Source organism: Mesoplodon bidens (genome assembly GCF_964165515.1).
Source record: "Mesoplodon bidens genome assembly, chromosome: 5".
Taxonomy (NCBI): Eukaryota; Metazoa; Chordata; class Mammalia; order Artiodactyla; family Ziphiidae; genus Mesoplodon; species Mesoplodon bidens.
Window position 1 is genome coordinate 138,034,890 of NC_138161.1, and position 20,255 is coordinate 138,055,144.

Here is a 20,255-nt window from a genome sequence, read left to right on the forward strand (position 1 = left end):
CCTGATTTCAGAATCTTTCTTACCACCCTCATTGCACTGGCTACTAGGTCCTGTCAATTCTCCTTCCTAAATATATCTAGATTCTACCTTTCCATCACTGCAGGCTCAGTTCTGCACTTTATCTTCTACTGTAAAAATCTCCAAACTCATCTCCTGTCATCCAGATGTCCCTACCTCTAAAACAAGTTCTGTAAGGCTGCTGGAAGTTCTTTGTAAAAATCCAGTTCTTATTATGTCACTGTCTTGCTGCAAAAGCATCATGGCTCCCCCTTTGCTCACAGGAGAAAGTCCTACTCCTTAACAGCATTCATGGCTTTTGGCCATGTGGGCTCCACTGGCCTTTCCAGCTACATCCTCCAGCCCTCTACCAATGACCTGACCACTCTGTGGTCAATGTCACACTTCCCGTATGCTGAACACTCCAGGCACTTTCATCCCCTGAGCCTCTTCTCACGTGGTTCCCTTTACCTAGAATGCCCTCTCTTTCCCAGTTGATGAACCTCTTCTCATTCCTTCCAGAGAGAGCTCTGTTTCCCATATGGGCCAACTCCCAAAGGTCAAGTGTAAATTTTCATGGAACCAGAAGTTCCCCAGAGGGGGTCCTCATCTAGCCGTTTCTGAGACCAACAGGTGGGCATCACACATTCCTGTGGGCATCGGACTGTGAACCACTTCTCAAATGTTCATCTGTGGATGCCAGGTCCCGGTAGGACCTTCTTCTTGACGTTGATATTTTTTTTAACGTATTAAAACAGCTTCTTTCCATCAACAAGGAGCATACGTGATTTTCTGTGTAATTACCAGAGGTTTACCAGCCAGAATATAAACTCTATTGATTGCAGGACTTAAGGAAGCAAAGTGTAATTAGTGTTGGATGATTCACACCTTGGACCTTGGAACCTGTCCACAACGGTTTCCATTGTTTAGCTATCACTCACGATAAAATCCTGAGTAAAATAATTTCTGGATTATAACCAGTAACTTCCTGACTTGGAACTAATAAAGCTGTTTTGAAGATTTCATCTTGACTTTTGAACTTGACCTTGCATTCCTTAGTGCCACTAAGCATCCCTATGGTCTCTGTCGATGATATAAGCAATAATGCTTTATTTTGGGAAGTGAATTTGCCACCTGGGTGGGATTAGTACTGTAGTTAGGGTCTGATCAATCCCAAGCTTGGGGACTGAAAGGGGTGCAGGGAAGCTACCTTATCTGCAGATGACTCTTCCTGATGACCTTTCGGTGACTTTCAGTTTTCAGCCATCTTCTGGCTCTTTATGAACCTGACAAGACTGTGACTAGGATAAGTCAAGCCAGACATCACCCAAGTGAGTGCCGATCACCCTCCAGGCCCAGGGTCGACAGTTCTTGTAAACCCTTGGTACAGAGCCATGGGGCTCAGAGGTGGCCAGACTGGGTCTAGAAGAGACAAAGAAGCCAGAACAGAAACAGGTCTGGGCCCTGTTTGTTCTGTGCTTTCCATGGCAAAGAAGAGGCATCTAGGAGCCTCACTCTGCTTTCTGATTTTCTTTGCTCAGCAAAATAAATCAAGAGTAGGCAATCTGATTTTCTTCAAGTCTAAAACAGTGGTTCTCGAAATGTGGGCCCTGGACTAACAGCATCAGCATCACCTGAGAACTTAATAGAAATGCAAATTCTCCAGCTTTATCTCAGACCTACTGATTCAGATCCTGGGAGGGGGCAGGATCCAGCAATCTGTGTTTTAACAAGGCCTCCAGGTGCCTCTAATGCTGCTCAAGTTTGAGAAACACTGTTCTAATAATTTTTCATATTCAGTGATGCTTTGAGGCAAGACTGGCTTGGACAAACAGACATCTACCTTCTGCAAGCATAGAAATGGAATATTTTGCCTCTTCTATCAACTTGCAGATGGCTGCTAAATGTAAAGTTGTCACGTTCTTGTAATCATGCATTTGGAAGGAAAATAAAGTGTGTCAGGCTTCTGAATGGGGGTTTTGACTCATACAATATTGTGAGTTCAACTTTCCAAGCAGCAGGCCAAAAGCCTCTTGTCCACAAAGGGGCGAGCATAAAAATAGTTTGGCTGTTTCCAATTGGAACCAAATGGAAACCATCTGGACTCCTCACCCAGGAGGTTGATGTAAATCAGCTCAATCTGACCCTTTATTTTGAAACAAGTAAAACTCTTCTACCAAAGACCAAACTCATCCCCAGACAAATAAACACCTTATGACTATGAAAGTAATTATCCAATATGGGAAGCTGTTTTTTAATTTGTTTTGTGAATTCTGGATAGCATGAAAATGCTCTACTTTGAAAAGAAGCTATAAAGTAAATACATCTTAGATACAAAGTTGTTTCTATTGATTTGAGGCACAGGATTCCTTGGGAGACAAAAGACTTTAATGGCTCCCACTGTCCATTGGATTAAGTCCAAACTCATGGCCTGACATGCAAAGTCCTCCTTAATGTGACCCACACCGTCTTGCCAGGTCCATCCTCCTGCATCCTCTTGTTCCAGCTAAACTTGTAGGCTTGTGGCTTGCATTGTTTTGGGTTTTTTTCTTTTTTTTTTTTGTGCAGTATGTGGGCCTCTCACTGTTGTGGCCTCTCCCGCTGCGGAGCACAGGCTCCGGACGTGCAGGCTCAGCGGCCATGGCTCACGGGCCCAGCCGCTCCACGGCATGTGGGGTCTTCCCGGACCGGGGCACGAACCCGTGTCCCCTGCATCGGCAGGCGGACTCTCAACCACCGCGCCACCAGGGAAGCCCCGCTTGCATTGTTTTTAGTTAAAAAATTTTTTTAAATTTTTTATTGAGATAACATTGGCTTATAACATTATATGTTTCATGTATACAACATTGTATTTCTACTTCTGTATACACTACAGTGTGCTCACCACCAAAAATTTAGTTTCCATCCATCACCATACAATTGATCCCTTTTACCCATTTCACCCTCCACCCCAATGCCCTTCCCTTCTGGTCACCACTACTCTGTTCTCTGTGTCTATGTGTTTGTTTTGATTCAGTTTGTTCATTTATTTTGGTTTTTGTTTGTTTGTTTGTTTATATTCCACATGAGTGAAATCATATGGTATTTGTCTTTCTGTCTGATTTATTTCAGTTAGTATAATAACCTCAAGATCCATCCATGTTGTTGCAAATGGCAAGATTTCTTTTTTTTTTAAATGGTTGTGTAATATTCCATTGTATATACACCACAACTTCTTTATCCATTCATCCATTGATGGGCACTTAGGTTGTTTCTATATCTTGGCTATTGTAAATAATGTTGCAATGAACATAGAGGTGCATATATCTTTTTGAATTAGTGTTTTTGCATTCTTCTGGATAAATACCCAGAAGTGGGATAACTGGATCATATGGTAGTTTTATTTTTAATTTTTGAGGAATCTCTGCTGCACCAATTTACATTCCCACTGGCCGTGTTTGAGGCTTCCCTTTTCTCCACATCCTCACCAACACTTGTTTTTCTTGCCTTTTTTATTATAGCCATTCTAACAGGTGTGAGGTGATATCTCATTGTGGTTTTGATGTGCATTCCCCTAATAATTAGTGATGTTGAGCATCTTTTCATGTGCCTGTTGGCCATCTGTATGTCTTCTTTGGAAAAATGTCTATTCAGCTCCTCTGTGGCTTGCATTCAGGCCTTTCTTCCTCACTTAAGTCTTTCTCCATATAAGTCCTTTCTTTTCACATCAGGTTAGCTCCTAGCTCATTCACAAAGCCTTCTCTCCAATTCCATCTCTGGGGAGAATGCCCTCTGAACCCAGTGTCCATATTTGGCCCTTGGCAGATGCTGCCTTGTGTGGTTTTTCATTTCCTAGGTGTATATCCTGTCTCAAAACTACATTCTGAGTCCTTTCGTTATGAATTGAGTCGTGTCTCTTCCCAAAATTCATACGCTGAAGTCCTAACCCCCAGTTCCTCAGAAAGTGAGCTTATTTGGAAATAGGGTCATGGCAGATATAATTAGTTGAGATGAGGTCATACTAGAGCACAGTGGGCCGCTAATCCAGTATGACTGTTGTCCTTATAAAAAGGAGAAATTTGGACACAGACACACACAGGGAGAACGCCAGGGGAACGTGAGGCAAAGACTGGGGTGATACATCTACAAGCCAAGGAACACCAAAGATGGCCATTAATCCAGCAGAAGCCATGAGAGAGGCATGGAACAGGTTCTCCCTCAAAGCCTCCAGAAGGAACCAACTCTGCCAACATCTTGATCTTGATTTTCAGGCTCCAGAACTGTGAGATGATACATTTCTGTTGTTTTAGCCACCCAGTCTGTGATACTTTGCTGTGGCAGCCCTGGGAAACTAATACACTCCTAAAAGGCAAGAGCACACCTTGGGCCCCACACAGAGCTGGCACCTGATAACCATCTTCTGCAGTGACCGGAAGATGGCTCCCTGGGGCAGAGACCGGGAATCTCTCTCCTACATCCCTCACACACCAGCCAAAAATGGCCCTGAGGACATTTAATTCCATTAGTGTTGACTGAAAGAATGACATAGAGCCTGGAAAACTGTAAGATACTGGACTCCCCGGGGGGCCTGGCAGGAGACTGTATACAGCTAGTTCATGAAGGTCAGAAGAAGCAAGTTTGGTACTTTCGGGTCAGGTTTTAGTAACTGAAAGGTTGCTATTGTGACCTGGGCCTTAACATAGCTATTATTTAAGAGCTAAAGGATAACTAATAGTATTGCTTTTTAGAAAAAACTTTTTCCTCAAACTGTTCACCTTCCGTAAGGGTTTAACATCTCAGGGCCTACTTAAGGGTGGCGGTCTGGAGGGCTCGAGTGAGGGCTGGTGCACAGGAGGCGTCATATTCATGAAGGACTCACATTCAGACCCTGGTGTCATCGCCTAATGAGGGCAGGCAGGTATTCTCTGTGTTTTTACGTGTGTTAGAAGAGTTTGCTTGTTAAATATAAAGACTTCAAATAGTATGCATTTTTAAACCTTTGGTATTAATTAACTGAAAAAATTTTTTTAGCTCAAGTAGCTTAACAAATGGAAGTGGTCAGAGACTCTCTCCAACCTTGGGAAGCCTTGAAGTTCCCAGATAGATTTTGTCCTTTTGGTCTTTCTGCAGTGCCGACGTGGCTGCACAGCATGATGCATATGCCTCGTCTTTGTCCCTGCTACTACTTTCTGTAAAGTTTAGATGCAGAGTTAGAATGAGTGGCCCAGCAGTCCTCTCCCCTCAGATGTCATCTGGCCCAGTGTAAGGACTGTCCTCTCTGTGGCTGCTTGTCTTGGAGACACTGATCCTCCTTGTCCCCAGAGGAACCCCAACCAACTCCTCTGAAAGCATCCTTGGTTGAAAATATTCCCGGATGGTAACTGTCTAACACAAATGATGACCTAGCATGGTGCTGCTCCCCCCCTCCAGCCTTCCTCCTTCTCCCTTTAGTAGATTTTCCAAAATCTACTAGCACTATCCAGCAGAAAGACTATATTTACATCAGACAACAGAGCCAGGGTCTGATAAACGTTCTCACTTTACCTTTTCATCTGGTTTTTTAGATCATAAAATTGTATTTTTTGAATTCAGCGAGATTTCACAGAAAAGATGCAAGGATAATTCAAGGACAGAAAAAAGACCACACAAGAACAGATTAAAATTGAGGAAGAGAAAGCCAAAGGGTGAAGAGCTTCATTATAAGGGCCTATTGCCTTCCACAAACTATTAAAAACAAAACAAAATGAAAGAAACCAACAAGAACACCAGAACAAAACGAACAAACAAAAAAACCAAAGTGGACTAAAATGGAATAACAGAAATTTAGGTTAGCTTCCACAAGGAGTTTCTCAAAGACTGTGCTGCTGACACGCTCAGTGACTGATCACCTTGTGTTGTCTCTTCATAGCTTCAAAATGTTAAAGCTGGAGTGGAATTTAGGAAGCTGTGAGCACAAGTGCTCGACTTGCAGAACAGGATGCTGAAACCTAGGCATCAGGGCAAGTGCTGGGAACAGAATCCTGGTTCCCTACAAAACTTTAACACTTGGACAGCTTCTCACTTAGTTTAATCCTGCTCAGAGGTTATGGAGCTGGTGACTTCTTAAAGTTCCCTCTGAATGACTCCATTTCTGCTTCTAAGGAATAAGCATAGGAGAAAAGTTTCCAAGCTGAATTTATCAGGTCCTGCTGGCTGTTTATTGCAGAGATATTTCCATAATTGTTTTTTGGCCCTGTTGAATGTGCCAAAGGCGTATTCCTCTGGTGGATATGGCTAAGCTGTTCTATATTTGGTTTATATGAAGCCATCGGATGAGTCTTCTTTTTCTCCACTTGAGTTTTTCTCTCTGTTTGGGGTAATTACTTTAGTAAGGGGAACACACAGCCTATGAAAGGAGGAAGTGATTTACAAGATGAAGGAAGTGGGAGGAATAGTTGAAACAACCACAAAAATACCTTTTTTTCTCTTCTTTTTCCCTGAAGTAGTTTTCACTGTTACAGCTCCAGATGACTTTGTAATCTGGTTCAAGGTTGTACTTCCTCTCTGTCTGGCTGTATGGAAAAATAAAAAAGATTAAAAAAAGCGAATTCAAAGCTGCATGAATGGATTTTTTTTTGTTTTCAGCTGCACCGTGCAGCATGCGATCTTAGTTCCCCAACCAGGGATCAAACCCATGCCCCCTGTAGTGGAAGTACGGAGTCTCAACCACTGGACCGCCAGGGAAGTCCGCATGAATGGATTTTTGACACACTTCAATATAGGTTATTGCCTTCATTTTATGTACACTTTGGACAGAGGTAGTTCTCATAAAAGAGAATTATCTGACCCATTGACTTCACTTCAGTCCTGTCTTTTTCATGTTTCTCCCCTCAAAGGCTTGAGGAGACTATGCAGCCAAGCAGGGCTCCAAGAATCATCCTGCAGGGCCTTGTGTAAATTCTTCTTTCCACTCCACAGCTGCCCTCTATAAAAGTGGCCCCAATCTCGGGAATTAGTAAGAACGTAGCAGAGAGGAACACATTTTTGGCATGTTTAAAAATGCATATTGGTGCGTTATCACACTGGAGTCATTCTGGACCCTTCTTTTCCTTTCTCTTGCACCCCACATCCCATCCATCAGGCCACAGTGTAGATGTAGAACCTCCTCTGCTGCTGCCCTAGTCTCACCTGGGTGGAAGCCTCTCACCTCTCACCACCACCTCTCATCTGGATGACAACGGCCTCCCAAAAGATCTCTGTGCCCTCCACCCACACCCAATCCGTTTGCTATGCAGATTGAGGGTCCTTCTCAAACCTAAGTCCCAACTAAGCCCTGATTCCTCTGCGCCTTCCTAGCTAACAAGGCCCGTGACCCCCTGGCCCCTGTTATTGGCCAGGCACCTGCTGCTCCTTGTGCAATGCCCTGGGGCATTCCTGGAATGCTCCCCATTTATCCGCAGGCTCACTCCCTCACCTTCTGTGTCTGTTCACAAATGCCACCTCTTCAAGGAGGCCTATACTCAACCATCTATTTAAAGTCATTCTAAATTTACACGCCTTTTGGCCCTATAATTCCACTTCTAAGAATTTTCAGTATTGGTTACATTTGCTCATGAAAGTGTGTGTGTGTGTGTGTGTGAGTGTGAATAAGAAAGTTAGCAAACAAGAAAGCTATTTGGATTTGGGGGAAAAATAAAATAAGTTCGCACCACAACCATCTTTTCCTACACCAGATTCCCAAACGTGCTTATCTTGCTTGATTTTTTTCATTTTTCCATAGCAGTTATCATCTTCTAATAAACTATAGCGGCTCTATATTTCTTATGACTTTTAAAAATTGTCTGATTCCCCCACCCTTGACACACACCTAGGCACACACATACACGGCATTCCCAGCCCTTCCTCAGGGGCAGGGGTCTTAGTTTTTTGCTCTAATGTGTGTAAGGAAAGACACAGGTGCACACACACACACGTATGAAGGAAGGAAGGAAAGAGCATTGTTACCGATTGCATTTTACACGTTATAACAAGCGATTAAGGAAACAAACTTGTCGTTGGCATTCGTGCCTCTTTGACTGTGGGCCACAGAAGGCTTCTGTGCCCACCTCTGGCAAGGAAAAGTTACTAGGAGGCTTGGGGCAGCTCACAGAACAGAGAGGAAACCAAACATCTGGGCCTTACGGAGCACTGGCCTCAGAACATTTTTGCCCTCATAACATCCTAGAGGAATATGGAAGAGCTATGTACAGTCTCGTACATTTTTAGTCTTGTATCTAAACTTGTTCATCGTAAGTTTTAAAATTTCAAACAATGAAATTTCTAGCATGTAGAAAATGTTGACGTTTAAAAGTAAAATCTGGGAAGGGGGGAGGAGTTTGGGATTAACATATACATACTACTATATATAAATAGATAACCCACAAGGACCTACTGTATAGCAGGGAGCTTTACTCAATACTTTGTAATAACCTATAAAGGAAAAGAATCTGAAAAAAATAGGTATATATGTATATATAACTGAATCACTTTGTTGTACACCTGAAACTAATACAACATTGTAAATCAACTATACTTCAATAAAATAAAATAAATAAATTTAAAACAATAAAAATGAAGTCTGTTACACCATTCTTTTAAGTATATCAGATGGAATCTAAATTCCAAGCACTTTGATACCCATCATCATGCATTAAAAAATCCCAAACAGCTCAAAACATGAGCAATTCTTTTTGAGTGATTGAAAGTTTTACATGATTCCCTTTTTTTCCTGTGTTTTTACTGTTATTTCCATTTTACTAACTCTGCAGAATTTTATATTTGAAAGTCATTTATAGGCCATCCTGTAATACTTCTCTGTAATAAAAATGCTTCATTTACAAATATTTAAATTTTAAAAATTTCTTGGGCTCGTAAACCTCTAAAGTATTAAAAATTCTTCTGCAGTTATTACTCAATTTTAGAAGTATGCAATTGATTAATACAACATATGTATTTTATATATTTTGATAAATCCTAATTAAATACAAAACTAAAATTTTATTGACTGCCTTGCCCAAAGAGATGGATGGTGCTGTTTTATTTATTTGTTTTTATAATTAATTCATGTATTCATTAAAGAATATTACTGCTAAAATGAGGCAGGCTTCAGCATCAATGTTTTTTTATTTTTCATTGTTATAGTTGGAACTGCTGAGAAATCTTGTTCAGGTGGATGGCAATGGAATAATGCCAGACCTAATCTCCCTCGTCCCCCAAATACAGGACACCCAGTTCAATTTAATGTCAGATAAACAAGAATAATTATTTTAAGTGTATCCTAAACATTGCATGGAACATACTTATAATACATTATTTGTTTCTCATCTAAAATTCAAATAAATCCTAGAAGGAGTTTTATCACAGCAGTATTATTCAATTCTTTGAACTCCTGAGTTTCAGGCTAGAAATTAATATATAGTGGTTGATCAAAAAAATCTTTTTTAATGATCCGTCCATTGATAACTTAAGTCCTTCAATTTTGTTAAAAGCAAAAATTGGAAGCCACACGATGTGTAAAAATTGATTTGTCACTGAGTTATTAGAGCCATTCATTTTCTTAACGCTTATATGCATATTTTGAATTGTCTCTTTGTTTTTGCTCCCTAGAGGAGATATTCTGATCAGATACTGGATGGGAGACAAGCGTACCTTTGTCTGCCGAGTAGAATGATGATTGTGACCAACGATATTAACCACAGGTACTGGGTCATTATGGAAGGTGAGAGTCTGGACATTTTAAAAAACCATCCACACCCCCTCAAACATAGCCACTGGGAAGTTTGTGTGTACTCTTTTTCTTAGTGTGTTTGGGCTGCTATAACAAGACACAATAGACTGGGTGGCTTATAAACAATAAACATTTATTCCTCACAGTTCTGGAAGCTGGGAAGTCCAAAATCCAGGTACCAGCAGATTCTGTGTCTGGTGAGAGCCCACTTCCTGGCTCACAGATGGCCGTCTTCTTGCTATAACCCCACATGGTGGAAGGGGCGAGGGAACTCTCTGGGGTCTCTTTCATAAGGGCACTAATCCCATTCATGAGGGCTCCACCTTCATGATCTAATCACCTTCCAAAGGCCTCCGCCTCCTAATATCATCACTTTGGGGGTGAAGACTTCAACCTATGAATTTGGCAGGGGGGAGTGGGGATGACACAAATGTTCAGTCCATAACGGTAACACCAGCACAGAGTAAAAGTGCCTTCTGTTTCAGAACTGGATTGATAGACCTCTGCTCAGGCAAATTAGTTTTCCCATCTTGATTTCACTTCTTTGCCAGCAGGATTAGCCACACATGAAAAGAGGCATATGAGGCAATAAAAATGATTATGGTATCTTGCCAGCCCTCACCTGGCCCCAGGGGGTGTGGGATCAAAGCCCCTCCAGCTGGACTTTGCCACCCTCAAATGTGCTTCTTGAGCCAAGAAATCCAGCACCGACCCCCCGCAACCCATGCTGTAGCACATCCTGCCAGACCCCTGGAGCTCCCCAGTCCCTGACCTTTACAACTCTGCCTTGAAACAAACTGGGTTGAACCCCCCATATGGCTGTATTTGGAGATGGGGCCTCTATGGAGGTACTTAAGATTAAATGAGATCATAAGGGTGGGGCCCTGATCAGTTAGGATAGTGTCCTTATTAGACACCAGAGAGCTCCCTCTATCTGGGTGCACACACCTGGGAAAGGCCATGTGAGGACACAGCAAAAGGGTCAGAGAATAATTGTATTTCAATAATTTTCACTGAGATCTAATTGACATATAACATTTGTTTCAGGTGTACAACGTAATGATTTGATATTTGTATCTGTTGTGAAACGATCACTACAATAAGTCTAGTTAACATCCATTACCACACATAGTCACAAATATTTTTCCCCCGTGATAAGAACTTTTAAGATCTGCTCTCTTAACTTTCAAATATGCACCAGAGCATTGTTAACTATAGTCACCATGCTGTACGCTAGACTTCAGCTGTTTATCTCCACTTTTTTCCAGCAAGTAGAGTGGTCCTGTTCACCAACATGCTTCAAGCTAGGAAAGGGTTGTTTTTGCTGTAATGATAACGATGATAGTGATGATGATAATTAACATCCCTCAAGGACTTATTGTGTGTAAGGCATGTGCTAACTGCTTTACATTATGTCATTTAAACTGCACTAAACACCAGGGGGGTAGTTATCGTTATGTTTATTTTGTAGCTGAAGAAACTGAAGTTAGATCAATTTGACAATTTGCCCAGAGTCACACACAGCTGGAGTAGGATTTGAACCCAGGTCTAAGTCTATGCTACTAACTTGCTACCATTTACTGTTACCAATGATTAAAAGTAGTCAGCTTTAAAATGTGTCATGAATATGTGTACTTGGGATCTATGAAAACAAACGATAACCCTCTTATGGGGAAGTAAGCAGCTGTTGTTCTCGTCTGTCCTGCATCTGTCCTCCTCATCTGTCTACTTCTTTGAGGGGGACTGCCACTTCCCCGCTGGAAATCCTGTGATTCTGGTAGTGCTCCCATCACAGTGTTTCACCCCACCCCCATGGGGTGTGTGATCAGTCCTGGCCAATCATGGTTTACCATGACCTGGACTGTAGGGATTGGTCCAAGAGGTAGATATGTGACCCAAGGAGAGCCAATTAGAGCCTTCCAATGGGATTTGACCCACAGTCACCGGAAGAAAGAGGTTCACACTTCTCTGGGTGATTACAAGTAATGATGATATAGCCCTGGGACTGCTGACGGACATGTCAACTGCTGTTCCTGCTTGGAGGAAGCCTGTCTGTCCTGGGAGAGAAGGCCAACCCTGGGAAGGGAAGTAGAGTCACGAGCAGCAAACTCGGGGTTTCCTGATGACATGGTTTGAGCTCCTGAATTCAGCCATCTCTGAGACAGCTCCACCTGTGGACGTCTCAGTTATGTGGGCCAATAAATCCCTATTTATCTTTAGTTCTGTTTGAGTTGCTTTCACTTTTAACTGAAAGAGTGCTGATTAACATGCTGTACTAGTTTCCTATTGCTGTAGTAACAAATGACCACAAACGTAGCAGCTTAAAACAATACAAGTGTATTACTTTACAGTTCTGGGGGTCAGAGTCTGAAATGGGTCCTATAGGCAAAAGTGAAGGCATTAGTGGACCTGCGTTCCTTTTGGAGGCTCTGGGGAAGAATTCGTTTCCTTGACCTTTCCAGCTCCTAGAGGCTGCCTACATTCCTTGGCTCATGGCCCCTTCCCCACTTCACTCCAACGTCTCCTTCCACTGTCCCATCTCCTTCTCTCTGACTCTGACCCTCCAGCCTCCCTCTTATAACAATCCTTTTGCAACGTGAGGTAACATAGTCACAGGTTCTGAAGATTAGGACAAAGACATCTTTGGGGGTCTTTTATTCTGCTCCCACACATTCTCAGGAAGAGGAATCTCCACTGATCACTGGGGAGGTCACTTTTAATCGCAAAGCAAATGTTTCTTTTTTTTTGCTTTATAACAACTTTAATCAGTTATACATATACATATGTTTCCATATCCCCTCCCTTTTGCGTCTCCCTCCCACCCTCCCTATCCCACCCCTCCAGGTGGTCACAAAGCACCGAGCTGATCTCCCTGTGCTATGCGGCTGCTTCCCACTAGCTATCTACCTTACGTTTGGTAGTGTGTATATGTCCATGCCGCTCCTTCACTTTGTCACAGCTTACCCTTCCCCCTCCCCATATCCTCAAGTCCATTCTCTAGTAGGTCTATGTCTTTATTCCTGTCTTACCCCTATGTTCTTCATGACATTTTTTTTTCTTAAATTCCATATATATGTGTCAGCATACAGTATTTGTCTTTCTCTTTCTGACTTACTTCACTCTGTATGACAGACTCTAGGTCCATCCACCTCATTACAAATAGCTCAATTTCATTTCTTTTTATGGCTGAGTAATATTCCATTGTATATATGTGCCACATCTTCTTTATCCATTCATCCGATGATGGACACTTAGGTTGTTTCCATCTCCGGGCTATTGTAAATAGGACTGCTGTGAACATTTTGGTACATGTCTCTTTCTGAATTATGGTTTTCTCAGGGTATATGCCCAGTAGTGGGATTGCTGGGTCATATGGTAGTTCTATTTGTAGTTTTTTAAGGAACCTCCATACCGTTCTCCATAGTGGCTGTACCAATTCACATTCCCACCAGCAGTGCAAGAGTGTTCCCTTTTCTCCACACCCTCTCCAGCATTTATTGTTTCTAGATTTTTTGATGATGGCCATTCTGACTGGTGTGAGATGATATCTCATTGTAGTTTTGATTTGCATTTCTCTAATGAGTAAAGATGTTGAGCATCCTTTCATGTGTTTGTTGGCAGTCTGTATGTCTTCTGTGGAGAAATGTCTATTTAAGTCTTCTGCCCATTTTTGGATTGGGTTGTTTGGTTTTTTGTTATTGAGCTGCATGAGCTGCTTATAAATTTTGGAGATTAATCCTTTGTCAGTTGCTTCATTTGCAAATATTTTCTCCCATTCTGAGGGTTGTCTTTTGGTCTTGTTTATGGTTTCCTTTGCTGTGCAAAAGCTTTTAAGTTTCATTAGGTCCCATGTGTTTATTTTTGTCTTTATTTCCATTTCTCTAGGAGGTGGGTCCAAAAGGATCTTGCTGTGATTTATGTCATAGAGTGTTCTGCCTATGTTTTCCTCTAAGAGTTTGATAGTTTCAGGCCTTACATTTAGGTCTTTAATCCATTTTGAGCTTATTTTTGTGTATGGTGTTAGGGAGTGATCTAATCTCATACTTTTACATGTACCTGTCCAGTTTTCCCAGCACCACTACTGAAGAGGCTGTCCTTTCTCCACTGTACATTCCTGCCTCCTTTATCAAAGATAAGGTGACCATATGTCCGTGGGTTTATCTCTGGGCTTTCTATCCTGTTGCATTGATCTATCTTTCTGTTTTTGTGCCAGTACCATACTGTCTTGATTACTGTAGCTTTGTAGTATAGTCTGAAGTCAGGGAGCCTGATTCCTCCAGCTCCATTTTTCGTTCTCAAGATTGCTTTGGCTATTCGGGGTCTTTTGTGTTTCCATACAAATTGTGAAATTTTTTGTTCTAGTTCTGTGAAAAATGCCAGTGGTAGTTTGATAGGGATTGCATTGAATCTGTAGATTGCTTTGGGTAGTAGAGTCATTTTCACAATGTTGATTCTTCCAATCCAAGAACATGGTACATCTCTCCATCTATTTGTATCATCTTTAATTTCTTTCATCAGTGTCTTATAATTTTCTGCATACAGGTCTTTTGTCTCCTTAGGTAGGTTTATTCCTAGATATTTTATTCTTTTTGTTGCAGTGGTAAATGGGAGTGTTTCCTTGATTTCACTTTCAGATTTTTCATCATTAGTATATAGGAATGCCAGAGATTTCTGTTCATTAATTTTTTTTTTTTTTTTTTTTTTTGCGGTACGCGGGCCTCTCACCGTTGTGGCCTCTCCCGCTGCGGAGCACAGGCTCCGGACGCGCAGGCTCAGCGGCCATGGCTCACGGGCCCAGCGGCTCCGCGGCATGTGGGATCTTCCCAGACCGGCGGGGCACGAACCCGTGTCCCCTGCATCGGCAGGCGGACTCTCAACCACTGCGCCACCAGGGAAGCCCTGTGCATTAATTTTGTATCCTGCAACTTTACCAAATTCATTGATTAGCTCTAGTAGTTTTCTGGTAGCATCTTTAGGATTCTCTATGTATAGTATCATGTCATCTGCAAACAGTGACAGCTTTACTTCTTCTTTTCCGATTTGGATTCCTTTTATTTCCTTTTCTTCTCTGATTGCTGTGGCTAAAACTTCCAAAACTATGTTGAATAAGAGTGGTGAGAGTGGGCAGCCTTGTCTTTTTCCTGATCTTAGTGGAAATGGTTTCAGTTTTTCACCATTGAGGATGATGCTGGCTGTGGGTTTGTCATATATGGCCTTTATTATGTTGAGGAAAGTTCCCTCTATGCCTACTTTCTGCAGGGTTTTTATCATAAATGGGTGTTGAATTTTGTCGAAAGCTTTCTCTGCATCTATTGAGATGATCATATGGTTTTTCTCCTTCAATTTGTTAATATGGTGTATCACGTTGATTGATTTGCGTATATTGAAGAATCCTTGCATTCCTGGAATAAACCCCACTTGATCATGGTGTATGATCCTTTTAATGTGCTGTTGGATTCTGTTTGCTAGTATTTTGTTGAGGATTTTTGCATCTATGTTTTTCAGTGATATTGGCCTGTAGTTTTCTTTCTTTGTGACATCCTTGTCTGGTTTTGGTATCAAGGTGATGGTGGCCTCGTAGAATGGGTTTGGGAGTGTTCCTCCCTCTGCTATATTTTGGAAGAGTTTGAGAAGGATAGGTGTTAGCTCTTCTCTAAATGCTTGATAGAATTCGCCTGTGAAGCCATCTGGTCCTGGGCTTTTGTTTGTTGGAAGATATTTTATCACAGTTCCAATTTCAGTGCTTGTGATTGGTCTGTTCATATTTTCTATTTCTTCCTGATTCAGTCTTGGCAGGTTGTGCATTTCTAAGAATTTGTCCATTTCTTCCAGGTTGTCCATTTTATTGGCATAGAGTTGCTTATAGTAATCTCTCATGATCTTTTGTATTTCTGCAGTGTCAGTTGTTACTTCTTCTTTTTCATTTCTAATTCTATTGATTTGAGTCTTCTCCCTTTTTTTCTTGATGAGTCTGGCTAATGGTTTATCAATTTTGTTTATCTTCTCAAAGAACCAGCTTTTAGTTTTATTGATCTTTGCTATCATTTCCTTCATTTCTTTTTCATTTATTTCTGATCTGATTTTTATGATTTCTTTCCTTCTGCTAACTTTGGGATGTTTTTGTTCTTCTTTCTCTAATTGCTTTAGGTGCAAGGTTAGGTTGTTTATTCGAGATGTTTCCTGTTTCTTAAGGTGGGATTGTATTGCTATAAACTTCCCTCTTAGAACTGCTTTTGCTGCATCCCATAGGTTTTGGGTCGTCGTGTCTCCATTGTCATCTGTTTCTAGGTATTTTTTAATTTCCTCTTTGATTTCTTCAGTGATCACTTTGTTATTAAGTAGTGTATTGTTTAGCCTCCATGTGTTTGTATTTTTTACAGATCTTTTCCTGTAATTGATATCTAGTCTCATAGCATTGTGGTCAGAAAAGATACTTGATACAATTTCAATTTTCTTAAATTTACCAAGGCTTGATTTGTGGCCAAAGATATGATCTATCCTGGAGAATGTTCCATGAGCACTTGAGAAAAATGTGTATTCTGTTGTTTTTGGATGGAATGTCCTATAAATATCAATTAAGTCCATCTTGTTTAATGTATCCTTTAAAGCTTGTGTTTCCTTATTTATTTTCATTTTGGATGATCTGTCCATTGGTGAAAGTGGGGTGTTAAAGTCCCCTACTATGATTGTGTTACTGTTGATTTCTCCTTTTATGGCTGTTAGTATTTGCCTTATGTATTGAGGTGCTGCTGTGTTGGGTGCATAAATATTTACAATTGTTATATCTTCTTCTTGGATCGATCCCTTGATCATTATGTAGTGTCCTTCTTTGTCTCTTCTAGTAGTCTTTATTTTAAAGTCTATTTTGTCTGATATGAGAATTGCTACTCCAGCTTTCTTTTGGTTTCCATTTGCATGGAATATCTTTTTCCATCCCCTTACTTTCAGTCTGTATGTGTCTCTAGGTCTGAAGTGGGTCTCTTGTAGGCAGCATATATATGGGTCTTGTTTTTGTATCCATTCAGCCAATCTGTGTCTTTTGGTGGGAGCATTTAGTCCATTTACATTTAAGGCAATTATCGATATGTATGTTCCTATTCCCATTTTCTTAATTGTTTTGGGTTTGTCATTGTAGGTCTTTTCCTTCTGTTGTGTTTCTTGCCTAGAGAAGTTCCTTTAGCATTTGTTGTAAAGCTGGTTTGGTGGTGCTGAACTCTCTCAGCTTTTGCTTTTCTGTAAACGTTTTAATTTCTCCATCAAATCTGAATGAGATCCTTGCTGGGTAGAGTAATCTTGGTTGCAGGTTTTTCTCCTTCATCACTTTAATTAGGTCCTGCCACTCCCTTCTGGCTTGTAGAGTTTCTGCTGAGAGATCAGCTGTTATCCTGATGGGGATTCCCTTGTGTGTTATTTGTTGTTTTTGCCTTGCTGCTTTTAATATGATTTCTTTGTGTTTAATTTTTGACAGTTTGATTAATATGTGTCTTGGCGTATTTCTCCTTGGATTTATTCTGTATGGGACTCTCTGTGCCTCCTGGACTTGATTAACTATTTCCTTTCCCATATTAGGGAAGTTTTCAACTATAATCTCTTCAAATATTTTCTCAGTCCCTTTCTTTTTCTCTTCTTCTGGAACCCCTATAATTCGAATGTTGGTGCGTTTAATGTTGTCCCAGAGGTCTCTGAGACTGTCCTCTGTTCTTTTCATTCTTTTTTCTTTATTTTGCTCTGCAGCAGTTATTTCCACTACTTTATCTTCCACCTCACTTATCCGTTCTTCTGCCTCCGTTATTCTGCTATTGATCCCATCTAGAGTATTTTTTATTTCATTTATTGTGTTTTTAATCGATGCTTGATTCATCTTTAGTTCTTCTAGGTCCTTGTTAACTGTTTCTTGCATTTTGTCTATTCTATTTCCAAGATTTTGGATCTTGGAAATAGAATCTTGGATCATCTTTACCATCATTATTCTGAATTCTTTTTCAGGTAGACTGCCTATTACCTCTTCATTTGTTAGGTCTGGTGGGTTTTTATCTTGCTCCTTCTCCTGCTGTGTGTTTTTCTGTCTTCTCATTTTGCTTATGTTACTGTGTTTGGAGTCTCCTTTTTGCAGGCTGCAGGTTCGTAGTTCCCGTTGTTTTTGGTGTCTGTCCCCAGTGGCTAAGGTTGGTTTAGTGGGTTGTGTAGGCTTCCTGGTGGAGGGGACTAGTGCCTGTGTTCTGGTGGATGAGGCTGGATCTTGTCTTTCTGGTGGGCAGGTCCACGTCTGGTGGTGTGTTTTGGGGTGTCTGCGGACTTTTTATGATTTTAGGCCACCTCTCTGCTAATGGGTGGCGTTGTGTTCCTGTCTTGTTAGTTGTTTGGCATAGGGTGTCCAGCACTGTAGCTTGCTGGTCGTTGAGTGAAGCTGGGTGCTGGTGTTGAGATGGAGATCTCTGGAAGATTTTCGCCGTTTGATATTATGTGGAGCTGGGAGGTCTCTTGTGGACCAGTGTCCTGAAGTTGGCTCTCCCACCTCAGAGGCACAGCACTGACTCCTGGCTCCTCAATTTGGGATGATTTGTTGTCTATTCATGTATTCCACAGATGCAGGGTACATCAAGTTGATTGTGGAGCTTTAATCCACTGCTTCTGAGGCTGCTGGGAGAGGTTTCCCTTTCTCTTCTTTGTTCTCACAGCTCCTGGGTCTCAGCTTTGGATTTGGCCCCGCCTCTGCGTGTAGGTCACCGGAGGGCGTCTGTTCTTCGCTCAGACAGGACAGGGTTAAAGGAGCAGCCTCTTCGGGGACTCTGGCTCACTCAGGCCGGGCGGGAGGGAGGGGCACGGGGTGCGGGGCGAGCCTGCAGCGGCAGAGGCCGGCGTGACATTGCACCAGCCCGAGGCGCGCCGTGCGTTCTCCCAGGGAAGCCGCCCCTGGATCCCGGGACCCCAGCAGTGGCGGGCTGCACAGGCTCCCGGAAGGGCGGTGTGGACAGTGACCTGCGCTCGCACACAGGCCTCTTGGCGGCGGCAGCAGCAGCCCCAGCGTCCCACGCCCGTCACTGGGCTCCGCGCTTTCAGTCGTGACTCGCGCCCGTCTGTGGAGCCCCTTTAAGCAGCGCTCTTAATCCCCTCTCCTCGCGCACCAGGAAACCAAGAGGGAAGAAAAAGTCTCTCGCCTCTTCGGCAGCTCCAGAGTTTTCCCGGACTCCCTCCTGGCTAGCTGTGGCGCATTAGCCTCCTTCAGGCTGAGTTCTCGCCGCCAGCCCCAGTCCTCTCCCTGCGCTCTGACCGAAGCCCGAGCCTCAGCTTCCAGCACCGCCGGGGCGAGCAGACAAGCCTCTCGGGCTGGTGAGTGCCGCTCGGCACCGATCCTCTGTGCGGGAATCTCTCCGCTTTGCCCTACCCAGGTATGTGGGGAGTTTCTTGCCTTTTGGGAGGTCTGGGGTCTTCTGCCAGCGTTCAGTAGGTGTTCTGTAGGAGTTGTTCCACGTGTAGCTGTATTTCTGGTGTATCCGTGGGGAGGAAGGTCGCAAAGCAAATGTTTCTTCTTTCAGATGGCCCCAACAGAGTTTAGCACCAAGTTCCCCACTGCTTACCTTGGAGCACCTGAGGGGGATTCCTGGGGTCTGGTGAGGAAGTGGTTGGCTGGTCTTTCCCCTGCATCTCTGTGTACTCTGCTAGGGGTCAGAGGAGACCCAGAGCTCCAGAACACTGCAAGTGATTGCCATCAAGATGCAGCTCACTGGGGAAGGGGTGAAATACACTGTTCATTTGCTGTTCTTTCCATGTTCTCAAACTTGGATTTGGGTCTTCACCTCATAAAATAATAGACCTAGTTACAAAATAATAAATAATCATAATAAATAATAATAGACCACGTCATAAAAAATAGACCTAGTAGCCACATCAACTGGCCAAAATATGCATTTAGCATGACATCCTTGATTCTCAAATGTAACTAAAGGATCTTTCTATTATAATTAAGAAAAGGAAAACAAAATAACTGGAGGGGAAGAAGATGACTAAAAACATCATAACAAAAAAATCAAAGGAACTCATGGGCTAGTAGGCTCTGTAAGTAACTAGTTATATAAGTCAAGACAGAACAGTGCCAAGTTGTAGGAGGGGGAGCAGGGGACCCTCTCACCAAATGGCACTCTGGCGTATGGCGGAGCCCAGCTTCGACCCGCTCTGTGGCCCTAGACCACAGTAGCTCAGACTAAGGCCTTGAAGCCTTTGGTTGTTCTCCAGGCCTGAGAAAATACTCTCAATTTCTTCATTTCCAAATCTAAAAAAAAAAAAAAAATGATAGGAGCAAATAAGTAACTTTTAAAACTATGTCACCATTAGACTATTAATTTTAAGGCACTCCCCAGGGAAGTTAGAGGCACTTTTGCTGGTCCTCAGTTTGGAATTCCAGGGCTGGGGGGGATGTGGGCTGGGATGATTTGGGGGGGAAGCCTGTGTGTGGAGGAGGGGGAACCAGAGTCTGCCTCCTGGGCAAAGCGAACGGAGGACTGTTTGAAGTACCCATTCAGGGAGCAGACAGAGA

General features: G+C 42.4%; 1 pseudogene across 1 annotated transcript in view; it reads right to left on the minus strand.

Moving 5' to 3' along the window:
- Nucleotides 1-20,255, minus strand: part of LOC308617985 — a 46,944-nt pseudogene that overhangs the window by 18,385 nt on the left and 8,304 nt on the right. The window contains exons 4-5 of the transcript in view: nucleotides 19,861-19,991; nucleotides 19,300-19,521 (exon numbers count right to left, since the gene is read on the minus strand). The product of the transcript in view is annotated as an uncharacterized misc_RNA (transcript). The remainder of the gene's footprint in view (nucleotides 1-19,299; nucleotides 19,522-19,860; nucleotides 19,992-20,255) is intronic.